This window comes from Callorhinchus milii, unplaced genomic scaffold (genome assembly GCF_018977255.1).
Source record: "Callorhinchus milii isolate IMCB2004 unplaced genomic scaffold, IMCB_Cmil_1.0 Scaffold203, whole genome shotgun sequence".
Taxonomy (NCBI): domain Eukaryota; kingdom Metazoa; phylum Chordata; class Chondrichthyes; order Chimaeriformes; family Callorhinchidae; genus Callorhinchus; species Callorhinchus milii.
In genome coordinates this window covers 1-14434 of record NW_024704944.1, presented here as the reverse complement: position 1 = coordinate 14434, position 14434 = coordinate 1, and the positions used below count along the sequence as shown (strand labels likewise).

Sequence of the window (14434 nt, the reverse complement as noted above, 5' to 3'; positions counted from 1 at the left end):
ATTTTTCAGTTTTAATATTTTATCTTTTCTCACTTCTCCGACCAAACAATCATATTTATCTTTATGTTGAGTTTCATAGTGTCGACGTAAATTGTATTCTTTGAACACAGACACTATATTCTGGCATATCAGACACACAGCTCTTTCCTTGTACTGCATGAAAAAGTAATCATAAGTCCACTGTTCTTTGAATATCCTACACTCCGAGTCAATTTTTCTCTTTCTTGACATCATTGTTTCCTAGGGAGTCAAAATTGCTATTAGTAAAATACCAATATATATACATACAGCGCTACAAAAACAATATACCAGCAATAACTTTGCCCACACAGAGACATACAGACTGCACTGCCCATCAATGCAGTCTGATTGGGGGAACTCCGCTTTTACCCCAGGCTCACACTGGTGCGGGTGCCATTAAAAAGTTAATTACACCTGCAGTTTTGTTCACAGATCGCAGTACATCCCCAGCACACAGGAATATCACTGGGAGTGGAGCCGAGGGGCAAGTGAGGGAGCTGAGGGAGGGAGAGCCAGCCAAGCGCAGCCAGGGGAGGGCTGGCAGCCTTAGGCCTGGGGGCAAGTCCAGTCAATTAGCCCATTGAACCATTCACCAGCGCAGCCCAATGAGTGCCCACCGCCGCAGCTCAATCAGTGCTCACCAGCGCAGCCAAATTAGTGCTCGCCACCGCAGCCCAATTAGTGCCCACCACCGCAGCCCAATGAGTGCTCACCAGCGCAGCCCAATTAGTGCTCACCAGCGCAGCCCAATTAGTGCTCACAAGCGCAGCCCAATTAGTGACCATGGGCCGGATAAATGTCCTCGGTGGGCCGCATGTGGCCCGCGGGCCGTAGTTTGAGGACCCCTGGTCTAAGGTATAGGGTGGTGTATAGTAATGCAGTGTGTAATTTAATGTTGGGTTTGTCTATGGCAGTATATAGTACGGGGTATATCCGTGTGATGTAAGAAAAAAGTTTAGCTGGAGGCATATAATTTTTTGCGACATAGAATTGTAATGTATGACTTACTGTTAGTAGCTCAGCTTATTGCAGAGTATATTGAGTATATTGATGATATTGATGTAGTTTATATTTTAGTTTTTTTATGTGGTGGTTTGGCTGCTGCAGCTCCTTACTATTAAAATTCCTTCCCTTTATTACTGATAATCCTACATAATACACGAGCATAATATGACTTTGATACCCCCCCGACCACCTACACATTCCACAAGTAGTGACTAATCCCATATCTGCATTTCCCATAAATATGCTAAATCCCTCTGTTGATATGCAAATTCCTTTGTCAAGGCACCCTCCTCCTCTAACCCAGCATAAATATACGCTGCCAAGCTTGGTGGTGTTCATTCAGACCCTGTCTTTCCCACAGCCCTGTTCTTCACCTGAGGACGGCTGCTTGCGTTGTGGCCGAAACGTCGTGAGAATTGTATTTTATTATGTTTTATTATTTTATTATTGTATTATTTCCCTTCTACGTGACTTTACCGAAAGAACCAAGAAGATGAATCCCTGCAGTCACGAAAGCTTTAAATCGAAAATCAAAGTACAAGTTGGATGACCGACATAAATGACTGGAAGGAGGTAAAAGAGCTGGAAGCTGTATGGGCTTCAGAAATGAGAAGGCGAACAGTGAAAACTCACACGGAGCACACAGCTAAGGACATTCTCCACGGCAAAATAATACAAACATATATCTTGACAATACAGTCTCTGTGTAATAAAGGACTCTCTCTCAGATGTCGATCTCCGTTGTCCTTTATTGGGTTCGTAGAATCTCCGTACCACGGCGTCTCGCTCAGGCCCGCGTCCTGCTCGACGACCTCTCCACAGCCCTCGGCTGCTCCGTTGTGCAGTCTCCCTGCTGCTCCAATATGCAGTCTCACTGCTGCCCGTCAGGTAATCCTTGCAGCCACACCGCTGCCCCGCTATCTAGCGTCACTGCTGCCCCTTTCACAGCTAGCCTCTCACTGCCCGTTAGCTCCATTCGTCTGACACCGATGGCCGTCGGTGTCGACGTCTCCCACCGCGTGGCAACCATGCTACACTCTCCGTCTTGCCCAGCGTGGCCTCCTCGTATTTCACTCCGTCTCAACTCCCCTTTCCCCTTCCGGTTCTCTCCATAAATCCTCTCCCCCACGTGACCCTAACTCCACCCACTCCCCACGTGACCCAGACTCCACCCCCCCCTCAACCCTTGCTCGCATTACATCTGCATGCTGCCCTGAACAGAATAATCGATGGCATTGACCAACATTTCTACCAAATTGTAGAGAGACGACATCCACGTGTGAATGATACTAAACAAAACGATGACAGAAAGATGAAGATTCCCCATACAATCAACCCAATCTTCATTTGTGTTGGGACACCTATTTTCAGAAACGCTCATATTTGTTTTCCATTTCACACTGAATGAATACAAATGATGATAACTGGCCTCGCTCGAATTGGCACCAATTTATACACCAAAAATTCAAGAACTGCTCTTGCAGTACCATCACTTCCATCAGCATCACCATCTGGATTAATATATTTAGATTACAATTGCATGTTATTTAATTGTAGGAAGTTGCATGCAACTAGTCATTTGCATGTTATGCAATGCTTGGGATTGTTATGCAAAATGAAATATATTAAAAAATACATTGCATTGTGTTTGCATTCAGTATCATCATCATCACATCCACAACCCTTTGAGCCAGCATCACTGAAAACCTCTGTTCGAATCCAGGCAGTCGCCTGTGATTAAACTGCACAGTCATGGTTATCAAAACGTAAGCTAGTAGGTGTGCGGATAACTCGTAGCAGAAGTGATATCTTGCTTTTTAATTCGAATTTCAATTGCGCGAAAGAGAATTATGGCCACATCGCTCAGAGGTTTGAGTGCTGACCTGATTTCGAATCCAGGACCTTAGCAGTGCCAGCTCATCAATCAAACCTCTGAGACACCTCCACACCTCCTCGACAAAATAATAATCAGAAGACATGGAACAATCCACTGCTGGATGGTCTCTGCATGGTGCCATCATTTAATGTAAGTACTTTTGCGGTTCTTTGGCGAATCTGTTGAGCCTGCACTAAATCCGTGCCTAAGAATAAACGATAGTGAACTTAGTAGTAGGTTTTTACCCTTTAAACTGGTACAAAACTGACACCTTTATACAATTTCGATTTAAAGCTTTCGTGACTGCAGGGATTCATCTTCTTGGTTCTTTCGGTAAAGTCACGTAGAAGGGAAGTAATAAAATAATAAAAATAAAACATAATAAAACAATTCTCACGACGTTTCGGCCACAACGCAAGCAGCCGTCCTCAGGTGAAAACCAGGTCCGTCGAGGCGACAGAGTCTGAATGAAACAGCACACGAGCTTGGAGCATATATATAAGCTGGGCGCATTGACAAAGGAATTTGCATATCAAACGGAATTTAGCATATTATGGGAAATGCAGGAATGTGATTAGTACTGCATATGCATGTGCATTATGCAGGATTAACAGCATCAAAGGGAGCTGCAGTTACTGCTGCTGCAGCAGTTGCTGCTGCTGCTGCAGTTTCTGCTGCTGCTGCAGTTGCTGCTGCTGCTGCAGTTGCTGCTGCTGCTGCACTTGCTGCTGCTGCTGCACTTGCTGCTGCTGCTGCACTTGCTGCTGCTGCTGCAGTTTATACCAGGCATCATGTTTGCAATAACCACAACACAAGCAGTAAAAATGCAAACAAAAAGAAACAACTCTGATAATGGTAATGATATGTACTGCCTTGAAGTTGATTGGTCCACACCCGAGACAGCTTTTCTTAGAGCCTAGTCTCCATTGGTGTTGGACCAGATGACGCCAAAAGGCGTACAACTCATAAACAGCGCACTATCAGAGTATTTAGAGCTCGGGGTAAGCATGTACACAATGAGACCTCCTTTACCAGTGGCAAAATATAGTAGTAGGTTTTTACCCTTTAAACTGGTACAAAACTGACACCTTTATACAAGGCATCATGTTTGCAATAACCACAACACAAGCAGTCAAAATGCAAGCAAAAAGAAACAACAAATTTCACCTATCTGTTAGAGTTTTTAACAGACAACGAGACAAGAAGTCACAGCTTCTCGAGACGATGGCCTTCCTCAAGAGATGCCGTGATAACAAGTAAAACCCATTGCTTTCACACTCACATCTGCTGCTGTGTCCTGACCGAACTCTAAACAGATTTTATTTAAAGCTAGCCTATCACTAATCTCGGAGAGAATAAGGTTACTCCGATTTAGACAAGACTCTCTTAAAAACACATTTAATGTTAACACAAAAAATGTCCCCTTCTGATTGGAACCACGTTGACAACATGACTTCTGCTTCTGCTGACTCAATGTCAGCCAAATGCAAAGCTAACCTGATTTCTAAATTAAACCTCTTATCTAAGAAGAAACCAGAGCCACACATCACAAACCTGGATGTCAACAAGACCGTTATGAATCAGAGTAACATCCCAATTTCTGACAATCTGAAAACGGTACTGGCCAAAGGACAAAATTTTGCTGTCACACCTAAATATATAGCAGTAGATAATGTGATTTCTCAGGTTGATGTAGCCCTCAGAGACATAGGACACATCCATGCGGATGTAGCAAGAGCTGAAATAGCCACTATTCTTAAGAATGCTAAGAAACCCACTAGCAACATTAGCAAAAACGAATGCTCTGAACTCGCGAACCTAAAAAAGAGAGATGATATAGTCATCCTCTCGGTAGACAAGGGCAATGCCACGGTCATCGTGGATAATGAATCATACAACAACAAAATCCTGGACCTACTCAATGATGGGAGTTACTCCAAAATTAAATGCGATCCTACTAACAGCCTAACGACAAAAACTAACAAGATCATCACGAGTTCGACGTCCCTAATCGAACCAACCAAACGTCCCTCTCTAAAACCATCGGCGGCAAGACCTCCCAGACTCTATGGTCTTCCCAAGATCCATAAAGAAGGCACCCCGCTACGACCCATCATGTCGACGATCAACTCTCCTACCTACAAACTAGCACATTTTCTATCAGACACTCTGCTTCCCTTCACAGGCAAGACCTCTTCGACAGTACTCAACTCAACCCAATTGGTTTTTACGGTCAAGGACATGGTACTATCTCCTGATGATATCCTCGTCAGTTTTGATGTAGTATCTCTGTTTACCAAAGTCCCAGTGCCTGACACCCTAACAATAATTGAGGACTTGGTCCAACATGGATTGAATTCGGATGTACCTGCGCTGGTTAGGCATTGCCTCACCAACACTTATTTTACCTGGAATGGCACCTTCTACAAACAGAATGAGGGTACCCCTATGGGCTCCCCCTTGTCACCAGTGATAGCCAATATGTTCATGGAAAAGTTTGAATCAGACGCCATCCAGACATCCACCCTGCGTCCTTCCCTGTGGAAGAGGTATGTGGATGACACTTTCGTCATTTGGCCACATGGCCTCCCAGCATTGAACCACTTCTTGGACCACATCAATTCCAGACACCCATCCATCAGATTCACCATGGAAGTGGAGAAAGAGTCTATAAACTACCATTCTTAGATATTCTGTTTGAGAGGAGACCTGACGGATCCTTGGGACATTCTGTCTACAGAAAAGCCACCCACACAGATTCCTACTTGAAACCTGATTCCCACCACCACCCATCTCAAAATATGTATCTCATCAAAACGCTATACCACAGAGCTCATGGCATTTCTGACCAACACCACCTGGCCAGTGAATTAAGACATGTACATCGGGCCCTCAGGATGAACGGATACTCTGACCTACCATCCGCCAAGCTGTTTCTCCCACCATACAGAAACAGCCACTTGAAACTCCGATCAAAACTATCACGTTGCCATACATAGCAGGCGTGACCAAAAAGATCTCCAAAATTCTAAACAAACATAAGATCCAAGTCCGATTCAGTACAGTACATAAAATCCGTGATCTAATTCCATCTGTGAAGGATGTCATCCCTGACTTGCAATACCCTGGAGTCTATAAACTGAGTTGCAGCTGTGGTGATTGTTACATTGGTGAAACGAAACGTCATGTCTCTGATCGTGCCCGCGAGCACAAGTCAGATCTGAAACACGGCAAAATTGAGTCTTCCGCCGTTGCCGATCATTGCTACAACGCTGTGGGCTCTCATGATATTGTTTTCTCTGAGACCAAGGTGATCTGCAAACCCTCTGGCTACCATCAAAGGTTTGTACACGAAGCCATTCAGATATACAAACATAGACATAACTTCAACCGTGATGATGGGTACAAACTGAGTAATCATTGGAAAGATGTTATTAACCATGTAAAAAAGATTTAACTACACATATTTGTACCATCTTATTTGACAGGTACTTTTCTACTTTACTGAGTGTTGACATCCCCAGCGTTTAACAGTACTGCTTTTTTGTATTTGGGTTCTCAACCAACACCGGTTTAGGTCGAGGTACACCGATTGTTTTCTTGCACAGGTCGACGTTGACCAATTTCTCTTGGAGCTCCGTTTTCTTGCACAGGTCGACGTTGACCAATTTCTCTTGTAGCCCCGCCCACCACCTCCACGTTCCATTCCCTGATTACCACATTCAGATAAGCCCCTCCCCCCTTAACTTGTATTTAGGGCTGGTCTTTTGGAATTTTCCTCACTTGATGCAGTAATTGTAGCTGTGACGGTCCCACCTGATGACGAGACTTGTGTTGCCTCCGAAACGTCGTGATTTATTATTTTATTTTATTTTCATTATTACTTTTATTAACTTTTAATTGTATTTTTACCTACGTGACTTTACCGGAAAAAAAAAAACTAAGAGTATCTACGTATCTCTTCCACAGGGAAGGACGTAGGGTGGATGTCAGGATGGCATCTGTTTCAAATTTCTCCATGAAAACATTTGCTTCCACCGGCGATAAGGGAGAATCCATAGGGGTACCTTCATTTTGTTTGTAGAATGTACCAATCCAGATGAAGTAAGTGTTGGTAAGGCAGTGCCTCACCAACAGTTGGTACATCAGGATTCAGTCCTGTTGGACCAAGTCTTGAATGATTGCTATGGTGTCAGGTACAGGTACCTTGGTGAACAGAGAGACTACATCGAAGCTGACAAGCAAATCATCTGGAGACAGTGAAATGTCCTTGATTAGAGAAACCAAGTGAGCTGAGTTAAGTACTGCTGAGGTGGTCTTGCCCGTGAATGGAAGCAGGGTCTTAGACAAAAATCGGGCCAGATTGTAGGTAGGTGAGTGGATGGTAGAACCGATCGGACAGAGTGGAGTACCGTGTTTATGGATTTTTGGAAGGCCATAAAATATGGGTGGTCTCGTAGCTGAAGGTTTTAGAGAGAGCAGCTTGGTCGGTTCGATTAGAGAAGTCTAATTAGTGATAATATTGGTTTTTTTTTAGCCAGGCGGTTGGTAGGATCTTTGTTGATTTTGGTATAACTGCCATCCCTGATGACCGTGGTATTGCCCTTGTCGGCTGAAAGGATGACAATGTCATCTCTTTTTTTCAATTGAGCGAGTTCAGAGCGCTCGTCCCTGCTGATGTTACTAATGGGTTTCTTAGCGTTTTGAGGATGGCGGCGATTTCAGATCTTGCCACGTCTGCTGGAATGTGACCTAAACCTTTGAGGGCTACGTCAACCTGGGCAATGATATCATCCACTGGGATGTGTTTGGGGGTGACTGCAAAGTTCAGCCCTCTAGCTCGTACCGATTTTAGTCTATCAGAAATTGGGCTGTTACTCTGATTGATGACAATCTTGTTAACATCTAACTTTTAATGTGTGGATCTGGCTTCTTTGTTGACAGGATGTTGAACTTAGCAATCATGTTAACTTTACATTTACTCTTTGGTTCTTTCGGTCAAGTCACGTAGAAATAACATAAATTAAATAATAGAATACGACGTTTTGATTGCAACACAAGCATTCGTCATCAGGTAGACCTAAATTTGAGCGAGAGACAAAACACAGACAGTGAGACACACAGACAGACACACAAGCAGAACGTGACAACACAGAGACACAGAGGAGAGAGAGAGACACACAACATAGACACACATAGACCCAATGCCTCTGTGTCATCGCCTTAAATAGAGAGAGGGGGGATAGAGAGAGAGGTGGGTCTGCTGGAGCAGATACATTAGCATGTCAATGAGAGAGCTGTGCGGAAATCCACCCCGCGGCGGCAGGGGACAGAAGACCCAGCAAGTCTGGTAAAAACATTTTTTTAGAGAGAGTTGTATGGAAATACACCCCATAGCGGCTGGGGGAGAGAAAGAGCCAATGGACCTATGAGAGCCTGGTCAATTTTAGATAGAGAAATCGGCAGTTGAGAAAACATGCTTCGCAAATTTTTGGAAATGTAATGCAATGCAACGCAGAGTCGACTAACACACAAACTGCCCATCACTCTCCCCATCCTTCAAGAGAAAAGTCGTAACATGATAAGCGTACCGGAAGGTGCGCTTGGAAAAAGAATACAGCTTAAGAGTTAAGCATTTCCCTTACACGAAAATCGTATTGTGCGATTCAATATCTTCTGACTACTGATCTAAATATAGTTATCTAACAACTCTTAATCTCTGATTATTAAACAATCAAATCTTATCGCAAACCATTACCCCATTTCTAGTATAAGTGATAGGATTTAAAAAAAAAACATAATAGTACCGCAAGGGAATATTTAAAAATACATGAAATAGCTCGATCAAGCAAAACCTAAGTAAATATAAAAAAATATTGTACCTTTTGCATCATGGCTTAGAAAATAGACCCGAATATATTGCTGCCATCCAGAAACTAGACGAACTACCCCGGGATTACCTATGAGGGTTAATCTGTATCTGTGGCAAAATATTGGAAAGAATCCTGGTCAGAGGTAAAAAGCCTACCGAGCCTAGTGATAGCTGGTTACTTAAGAAATAAGTTTAAGCTTAATCTTAATTTATAGATGAGCAACAAAACTACTGGATAATTTAAACACCCTACCCCTCTATATTTAAAGTTGTATTCACTAGAGGTACAGCCCCAGTGAACAGAGATATACCTCCTATTAATTGAATAATATCCCAATTTATAAACTTTAGTAGGCCTAAAAGCAGCCATCAAAAAGAAAAGCGTTACAGCTTAAGTTTATTAGATTACAAATACCATAATATATAAAGACACCATAACCACTATTAACTAACCACGGAACAAAAGTAACATCCACGACGACAAAAATACAAATTTCTTAGCCTAGAGTAACAGCTCTAAGCACTAGTTAAACTAATGTTAATAGACCCAGCATCACTTGCTGCTTAACGAAAGAAGTTACCCCAGGGATAACAGCGCAATCCTTTCCACGAGCCCGAATCAACTGAAGAGTTTACGACCTCGATGTTGGATCGGGGCACCCCAATGGCACAACAGCTATTTTGTTTGTTCAACAATTAAAGCCCCACGTGATCTGAGTTCAGACCGGAGTAATCCAGGTCAGTTTCTATCTATGTTTGCTGCTTCCTCAGTACGAAAGGACCAGTGAAGCAAGGGTCTATGCACTTGGAATGGGTTCAACTGAGTCGCAGACGTAGACTTGGAGGCAACACATTTATTAAGTTCCAACACACGGGGTAACTTTCCCGTTAACAGAATAACAACCTCTGGTGGTGACCACCATGCTTACTACACTAGTTACAACGTAACTGCTATTATGAACCAGGACCAACAGCTTCGGCCCAGGTCCATGTGTTGGAGACTCATTGAACGGAGAATGTAGACGAAGGGGTTCTTCCAGGATGAACAACAACCCTGGTTCCTCTCGGGACCCGGCTTATATTCTCTGTGGCGTGGCCGGCTCTGCCCTTGGCCATGTCCACCTTCCAGAATCCTCGGGAAGGATATGGGTCCTAATCACGTGACCCCCCTAGCCCCCTCTTGGGCCCCTTTGTCAACTTAACCGGTCACATGTCCTCCTGGGTCAACCCGAGTGCCATGGCATCACATAACTTCATCCTTCGGCCGGCACCCACACATCCTGTCCTGTAGGGTCGGCACTGCACGTAAAGCATGGTGCCATCTAGAGTTATTATTTAGCACTTACATGGTCCCACTAGGGCCGGTACTACACCCACACCATTGTGGTATCCGCGATGTCGCTACACCGCAAGCCATGCCCCTCTAGGGCCGGCACTGCACCCAGCATGTTTACATCCAGCGATGTCACTACAGCACCTGCCCTCCCCCTTCGTAAACCTCGGCCATTCCGGCTGTCAACTCCCCCTCAACAAAACAAACAAAATCCCCTTAGTGTGCCTCAACAAATAAATACCCCATCCCATATGTATAATATTTACGATATATGTAGTGACGAATGGGGAAAGGGCACAAAGGTACAGAATCAACAGTAGGCAAAACACAACGGAAGAGAGAAGAGAAGAGAGAGAAGAGAGGATAAGGAGAAAATATAAAACACGCGGTATCACACTAAACCTCGAGACTCCCTCCAGCACCAGCATCTCCCACCCTCACCGTGTAACAACACCCGCAAGCAAAATAAAGGCCAGGTTCAGCCAATGTCCAATACGACATGTTGAGTGCGACAACCAACTGACGGTGTGGGAGTGTGTGTGTGTGTATAGGGCTCACGAAAACTGAACAGTCTTGGATCGATTCCTTGTGGTCGGGCCCCCAGGCGAGGTGGGTGTAATCTCCCTGGGGGTCCCGGAGGGAATTTGAAAATGTCCCATCGAAGAGCAGTCGGCCGGGCAGATGGGCCCTCCACTCCCGAAGCTTCCGGAGACGGCGCAGGCGGCTCGGGGAAAGTTAAACGCGCAGAACCTGAGGATGGGATCACATAACTTCCCTGAGGACCAACCTCAGTGGGAACACTCCTCAGCTTGCCTGACACACCCGACACTCGGCCCCTGTGTAGTGGAGATGGGATGAATTCACGTGGCGCGATGAAAGATTTTAGGTGAGAGGGATGTACACACCAACTCTGTCGACCCCAGCGAATTTGAACACACTGGGGCCGAATGGCCCGAATCTGAAAACTGGCCCCCTCCAAGGTTTACACAATTTGGGTGATGAACCCACCGGTACCTCGGGACAGTGCAGCCAGGCTTTGTCACCTGGAGCCCACTTATGTGTGCAAAGACGGAGACCCCTCAGCCGCTCATTTGCCAATTGTCCTGAATTGGAATTTTCCCTGAAAGCCTCGCATGCCTCCGAAAGCCTCTGAAGGCGCATGGACTCCTAAATTTTTGATTTAGCCTTGTTTGGCTCGGCTCATAATTGGACATCAATTGGGGGGTCATTGTTCTCTCCGTACATAAAAAAAATGGCGAGTAGCTGGGGCTTGAGCAAGAATAGTAGGAACCGCTTTAAGCATCCTAATTCGAACAGAATTAAGCCAACCAGGTACTTTACTCGGGGACAATCAAATTATAATGTTATCGTAACTGCCCATGCTTTTGTCGTAATTTTTTAATAGTTATACCAATTATAATCGGATGTTTTGGTAACTGACTTGTACCACTAATACTCGGTGCCCCTGACATAGCCTTCCCTCGCATAAACAATATAAGCTTTTGACTACTTCCACCTTCACTACTTCTACGTTTAGCCTCCGTAGGAATTGAAGCAGGGGTAGGAAGAGGATGAACCGTCTACCCCCTCTAGTGGGGAACTTAGCTTACACAGGGGCTTCTGTTAACTTAACAATCTTCTCCCTACATCTCGCCGGAGTTTCATCAATTCTTGGGGCAGTCAACTTTATTACAACTATCTTCAACATAAAGCCCCCAACCATGACACAGTATCAAACTATTTTATTTGTCTGATTTGTTTTAATTACTGCGGTTCTCCTTCTCTCTCTACCTATACTTGCAGCTGCTATCACAGTAATTTAATTTCGGCCTTCTTCGACCCTGCAGGGGAGGAGACCCAATTTTCTACCAACACCTCTTTTGATTCTTTGGACACCCTGAAGCTGCTTATTACGCTGGAACAAAAATAACGATTAGGATATATAGGAATAGTCTGAGCAATAATGGCCATCGGACTACTAGGGTTTATTGTCTGAGCCCACTATATATTCACAGTAGGAATATTCACGTTGACACCCGAGCTTATTTTACATCAGCCACGATAATCATCGCTATCCCAACAGGGGTCAAGTCTTTAGCTGACTAGCCACTCTTCATGGAGGTAAAATCAAATGACAAACTCCTACATTATGAGCCTTTGGCTATATTTTCTTATTCACCGTCGGAGCGCTGATAAGAATTATGTTATCTACTTCACCACTAGACATTAATCTACGTGATACTTATTATGTAGTAGCCCACTTACATTGTGTTCTATCCATAGGAGCTGTTTTCGCAATTATAGCCAGTTTCATTCACTGGAAACTTGAGCAAAAACACACTTTGGGATTAAATTCCTTGGTGTTAATGTTACATTTGTCCCTCAATATTTCCTAGGCTTAGCTGGCATACCACAACGTTATTCAGATGACCCATATGCCTACACTACATGAAACATCGTATCTACAATCGAGTCAACAATCTCACTCTCTCTGCTAAACGTAAAGCTAACACTACAAATCTTCTTCACACCAACCTTGAATGACTTCATGGCTGCCCGCCCCCTTATGACACTTACAAAGAACCATCTTTTGTTTAAGCCCACTACAAGAAACGAGGGATTCGAACCCCCCTATGCTGGTTTCAAGCCAGGTGCATAACCATATCTGCCACTTTCTTAAGATACTAGTCAAAAAATTACACTACCTTGTCAAGGATCCTCAAGTATCTTGCTTATGGCACAACAAGCTCAACTAGGACTTCAAGATGCAGCCTCCGCAATTATAGAGGAACGTATTAACTTCCACGACCACACTCTAACAATTGTTGTATTAATTAGTACCCTGATTCTCTACCTCATTGTCGCAATAGTCGCTACCAAATTCACAAATTAACACACTCTTGACTCTCAAGAAGTAGAAATAGTATGAACAGTGATACAAGCCATTATTCTCATCATAATTGCCTTCCTTACGCATTCTTTACCTTACTGACGAAATTAATAACCCTCATTTAACTATTAAAGCAGTAGGACACCAATGATACTGAATCTATGAATATACTGACAACTACCAAATAGAATTTGACTCTAACATACCCAACAAATGAACTTGAACCTGGTGGAATCCGACTCTTAGACATTGACCATCGTATTGTAGTACCCATAGAATCTCCGATTCGCATGTTAATTACATCAGAAGATGTTATTCATTCTCGAACTATTCCAGCTTTAGGTACTAAAGTAGATGTGGTCCCAGGGCGTCTAAATCAATCGACATTTATTACAACTCGACCAGGACTATTTTTTGGCCAATGCTCAGACATCTGTGGTGCAAATCACAGTTTTATGCCAATTGCACTAGAAGCCATCCTTCTTTCAAATTTAGAAAGTTGAGCCTTTTAAGCTGAAGATGGGTGGATCTCTCCTCCCTTAGTGATATGCCACAACTCAATCTTACCCCTTGATTCTATATACTCACAGTATCATGACTAATTATACTATTTTTTATTATGACAACTATCTTGTCTTATCAAACACAAAACACTATCTCTGCTCAACAGGCAACTAAACCTAAACAACCCACCTGAATTTGACCATAACATTAACAATTTTTTACCAATTTACTTCCCTGACATACTCAGGCTACCCTTAGCTTGACTAGCTGTTTTAGTTCTTAGTTTAGAGCTAATCACATAAACATCAAAATGTATTAAACCTCGTTATAGCACACTACTTATACCTCTCCTAGCAACTACTACCAAACAGCTATTTCTTCCAATCAGCCCACAAGGCCATACATTAGCCTTAATCTGTTTAGCCTTTATGATATTTATTCTAATAATTAATCATGTAATTATTACATACACCTATACACCCACTACCCAACTATCAATAAATATAGGATTAGCAGGCACCCCATGACTAGCCACTGTCCGTCTTGGCATACAAAAAAAAACACAAGACCTGGCTCACTTATTACCGGAAGGCACCCTAATTGCACTTATTCCTATACTAATCATCATTGAAACTATTAGCCTTTTTATCCGACCCATTGCACTTGGTGTCCGACTAACTGCTAATTTAACAGCAGGGCATCTACTCCAACTTATTTCTACTGAAACCTTTGTAATAACCTCTTATATTTCAATTACAGTAATTACCTCATTACTCCTCCTCCTACTAACTGTTCTGGAATTATCTCTTGCTATGATTCAGGCATATGTCTTTATTCTTATTCTAACCCTCTACCTCCAAAAAAAGTATATGTCCCACCAAGTGCATGCATACCACATGGTAGACCCAAACCCCTGACCCCTAACCAGTGCTG

General features: G+C 43.5%; 2 pseudogenes; both read left to right on the top strand.

The window, feature by feature from the left end:
• The first annotated feature begins 12841 nt into the window (after positions 1–12841).
• Positions 12842–13500, top strand: LOC121851907 (annotated as a pseudogene).
• A 208-nt stretch (positions 13501–13708) lies between these two features.
• On the top strand, positions 13709–14400 carry LOC121851908 (annotated as a pseudogene).
• The last annotated feature ends 34 nt before the right edge of the window (positions 14401–14434 follow it).